General features: G+C 48.3%; 1 protein-coding gene across 1 annotated transcript in view; it reads left to right on the top strand.

Annotated features, from left to right (window-relative positions):
• LOC119597443 (U-scoloptoxin(01)-Cw1a-like) overlaps positions 1-5000 on the top strand; it is a 17706-nt gene that overhangs the window by 12042 nt on the left and 664 nt on the right. The window lies entirely within an intron of this gene.

Here is a 5000-nt window from a genome sequence, read left to right on the forward strand (position 1 = left end):
TGCTTTTTCATACCCGGATTTTCAACACGACAAATGGTGAACCGATTAGAGGGAATTCTTAGCTAATCTTTCATGCATTTTCCTCTCACTAAAGTTGTAACTTTGACATGAGTTATTCAGACCCCTCCCCCCTTTTCCCCATCACCACCCCCCTCCCCCTACCCGTCTTTCTTTAAAAAAATATTAGCGGTGAAAAGATACTTCCCAAAAACCACAACTACCTTTATAATACAACCTAATGTGCTCTAATAATGTATATAAAAGTAACACAACTCCCCATTATCCCTCGTAGAGAAGATGTATATAAAGAATATACTGCAATAGGAGGTAATTTCAACACATGGGCTGGGTTCATTGTATCACCTAATTCGATCTTATATTATGGATGAAAGTAAGTACAGAGTCGTAAAAAAAGACATTTGAAAGTGAGAACAAGAGCAACTAAACAGAGACGAGGAAAAAAATGAAAAAAAGAAAATTAAAGAAGAGAGAGAGAGAGAGAGAGAGAGAGAGAGAGAGAGAGAGAGAGAGAGAGAGAGAGAGAGAGAGAGAGAGAGAGAGAGAGAGAGAAGAGAAGAGAGACAGAGACAGAGACAGAGACAGAGAAGTAATAACAAATCGTGAACCACAACAATAAAAAGAGAGAGAGAGAGAAGAAAAGGGGAACCTCTAACTCGCCATCCTTTTGAAAGTGATAGTTGTAAAAGAGATGAACTGGCTGTTAGCACGTATTAACCCCCTTGTTAGGCAGCCATTAGAAGGAGACCCTCACCTCGGGAGAAGACAGAACGCGGGCCGTTAGAGCGAGTTAGTCTACCTTACCCCCAGCCCCCCCCATTAAAAAAAAGAAAAAAAAAAAGGTAAATCACGGTACAGATGGAAATCGTCCTTCACCCCTCCCCCCCCCCTTCTGCCCCCTCCCCCCTTCCCCTTATGTTGGGAGAGGGGGGGGGGGGGGGGGGGGAGGTCGCGCCCCGCCCAAGGGAAGATGTCCAAGGCCGCGAGAACGTCTTCGTTTGCGTCTTCTTCTTCTTTTTCTTCGTCTTCCGTTTCTATTCCGTTTTATTTATTTTATTTCCTCTTCCTCCTCGTCCTTCTATTCTGTTTTATTCCTTTTTTTTTCTTCGTTTCTCTGTCTCTTTTCACCTCGCTTTTTTTTTCTTTTTTTTTCCCCTCTTCCATACATCGCCTTCACTTCTTTTTCTCTTTTTTTTATCAGTCTATTCTTCCTCTTTTCTTCCGTTTCATTTCCTCTTCTCCTCTTTCTCTTCTTTTCTCTCCCTCTCCCCATTAACCTGCTTTTCTCATCGTCTCCTCCTCTACCTCCTCCCCCTTTCTTTTCCCCTTCTCCGTATCCTATATTTCTCCCCTCTGTCTCTCTTCTCTTCCCCTTCCCCTCTTTCGTATTCCTCCTTCTCCCCCTGCCCCCCCTCCCTCCCTCCCTACCTACATTCCCCATTAATCCATTGCCTACCCCCACACCCCACCTCCCCCCCCTTCCCCATTTTAACCTCCCCAACGCTTCTTCCCCATCCTTCCCCTTTCCATTAAACCTCTTTTCATTCCCCCCCCCCCATTAAAAATTCCCAACCCATTTCCTCCTTTTATGAATCTCCAATAACCTATTTACCTCAACCCATTATCTCTCCTAATTCTTTTCCGTTTTCCATTAATCTACTCTTATCATTTTTCTCTCCCTCTTCCCCTTCCCATTGACCCCCCCCCCCTTCACCCCCACTTCCCCTTGCCTCCCCCATTACCTTCTCCAACTGTTCTCCTTCTTCCTCCCTCACTTCACCCCCTCTCTCCAACTTTAACTTCTCCAACCGCCTCTTTCCTCCTCCCTCACTTCTCTCCCTCTTTCCTTGCCTCCCCCATTATCCTCCCCCACCTTTCCATTATTCCCCCTTTACCTCCCCCCCCCCACCTTCTTTAATTCTCCCCTTTCCATTAATCTCAATTCACCCCCACCCCCTTGCCTCCCTCGTTTACCCCCTCCCCCATCCTCTCTCTAACCTCCCCTATCCTCTCCCCATCCCTCCATCCTCTCCCCAACACCCCATCCTCTCCTCCCCACCCTCTCCCTAATTCTCCTATCCTCTCCCCAACACCCCCATCCTCTCTCCAACCCCCCATCCTCTCCCCAACACCCCATCCTCTCCCCAACACCCCATCCTCTCCCCAACCCACCCACTCTTTCTCTACCTCCCCTATCCTCTCTTCAACCTCCCTATCCTCCCCCCCCTCCCCCCCCCATCCTCTCCCCAACAACGGATCTTCGAATAATCGCCCCTTCGATGATTACTGTCTGGCCGCTCTCTCTCCCCACGTCCTCCTCCTCCCCCTCTCTCTCTCTCGTTATTTCGTCTTCTTCCATCTCCTCTTCTTTTCCTTCGCTCCTCCCTATTCTCTTTCTCCTTTCCTCGTTTCCCATAATTTTTTTTTCTCTCTCTTTTTCCCTCTATTTTCGTGTCCACCATCCACTCTTTATTTCCTTCTCTCCCTACACCCTTTCTCTCCCTCTTCTTCTCCAACACTCTCCCTCCTCCACCACACCTTGCCCTCCCCCCCCCCCCTCTTTCTACCTCATTCTCCCCCCGCATCCCATCATCCCCTTTCCTCCCCCCTCCCCCCCCCTCCCCCCTCCCCCCTCCCCCCTCCCTAATGATCACCAAATTGCCGGTCTTTCCGGCGCGCCTTGGCACGTGGTGGGTCGCCAGGGAGGAGGGGGGGAGGGAGGGGGAAGGGAGGGAGGAGGGAGGGAGAGAGAGGAGGGAGGGAGAGAGGGGAGGGGGGAGGGAGGGGGAGGGAGGGAGGAGGGAGGGAGAGAGAGGAGGGAGGGAGGGAGAGAGAGGAGGGAGGGAGAGAGAGGAGAAGGGGAGAGAGAGAAGGGAGGGAGGAGGGAGGGAGAGAGAGAAGGGAGGGGGCAGGGAGGGAGATGAAAGAGGGAGGGTGTAAAAAGCAAGAAGAGGGAGGAGGCAGGGAGGAAGAAGGAAGAGAAAGGGTGTAAAAAGCAAGACGAGAGATGAGGGAGAAAGAAAGAAGACGGAGGAAGTAGAAAAGGGGGAAGGGGAGATAAAGCGAGAGAGATGAGAGAACGGGAAGAGGAAGAAAAGAGAAGAGGAGGTGAGGGGAAGGAGAGGTGGGGAGAGAAAGAGAGAGAGAGAGAGAGAGAGAGAGAGAGAGAGAGAGAGAGAGAGAGAGAGAGAGAGAGAGAGAGAGAGAGAAGGAGAAGAAAAAAGGAAGAAAGGAAGAGGGAGAGGGAGGGTAGAGGTGAAGAACGCGGGTCAAAGGTCATCTCACTAGCGTCTCAGAACTCTGAAGTCATTTTGTTAGAGCGAGTGAAACACGGATTAGCTTTCGTCAGATCAGCAGGTTTTCTGAGCGCGGATGGTTGGCCTGGGTCTCTTTCTTTTTCTTTCTTTCTCTCTCGTCTTCCTCTCTCTTCTCTCTCTCTCTCTCTCTCTTTCTCTCTCTGTTGCTCTCTCTCTCTCTCTCTCTCTTCCTCAGTCTCTCTCTCTCTCGTCTCTCTCCTCTCTCTCTCTCCTCACAATCTCTCATCATCTCTCTCTCTCTCCTCTCTCTCTCTCCTTTTCTCTCTCTGTTGCTCTCTCTCTCTCTCTCTCTCTCTCCTCTCTCTCTCTCTCTCTCTCTCTCTCCTCTCTCTCTCTCTCTCTCTCTCTCTCTCTCCCTCTCTCTCCTTCACTCCTCATCCTCCTTTCCTTAGTCTCTCTCTCTTATCCCTCTCTCTCCAAGGACAAGGGAATTATCTAATCACATTCATTATCCACGAGGCCCTCCGTGCGTGCCATTTCGAAGGACAGAACTGACGAATTCGTTGCAGAAATAACAAAAAAATAGCAGAAAAATTTGCGAATGAGCGGTGTGTTATCCAGAATCCCGTGATACCTCAGTAGATAGATTCCTTGTCTATAGATATGGGAAATGACTTGTGTTTGTGTATGTATATGTGTATTTGTATGTAAAATACACACACACCTACACGCACGCACACACACACATACACACACACACACACACACACACACACACACACACACACACACACACACACACACACACACACACACACACACACACACACACACACACACACACACACACACACACACACACACGCTCCCATACAAAAAAATCACTATAATCAGCATCATTATCAAATAATTGCATTTATCATAATAATAATGTTACTCATTCAATTTCATTCATTATTCACTCATCACGCGTAGATTCATCATCATCATCATCATCATTATCAAATAATCACACCCATCAGTCATGATATCACTCATTACTCATATTCTCTATTCCTTTCTCTCTCTCTCTCTCTCCTCTAGACCATGCATTCGTCATCATTAACCTCATTATTACAGAATTATACCACTCATTATTTACGATTGATTGTTAGTTAATTCCTTGGTTCAACATCATTCATTTTCCCTCCTGAGCCATTTTATCGAAGCGCTCACCATATTTATCATTTCACTTTCATTATCGCATATTCATCGTGTTTTTCATTAAATTTACTCATTATCATGTAATTATTCATTCATCGTTCATTATTAGTCTTATCCCTCTGTCTCTGTCTCTCCTTCTCTCTCTCTCTCTCTCTTCTCCTCTCTCTCTCTCTTCTCTCTCTTCTCTCTCTCTCTCTCTCTCCTCTCCCCTTCCTCCTCGTCTCTTCTCTCTCTCTCTCCTCTCTCTCTCCCTCCCTTTCACCCCTCCCTTCCCTCCCCTTCTCCCTCTCTCTCATCTCCCTCTCTCTTCTCTCTCCTCTCCCCCTCCTCATCTCTCTCTCTCTCTCTCTCCTCTCTTCTCTCTCCCTCTTTCTCTCTCTCCTCTCTTTCTCTCCTCCTCTCTCTCTCATCACTCCTCTCCTCTCCCCCTCTCCTCTCTCTCTCCTCTCCCCTCCTGCATCCCTCCCTCACCCCTCCTCCCCCTCCTGCATCTCATTCATTCATCTCACCTCTCTCTCTCTC

Source organism: Penaeus monodon, chromosome 39 (assembly GCF_015228065.2).
Source record: "Penaeus monodon isolate SGIC_2016 chromosome 39, NSTDA_Pmon_1, whole genome shotgun sequence".
NCBI classification, from domain to species: Eukaryota; Metazoa; Arthropoda; class Malacostraca; order Decapoda; family Penaeidae; genus Penaeus; species Penaeus monodon.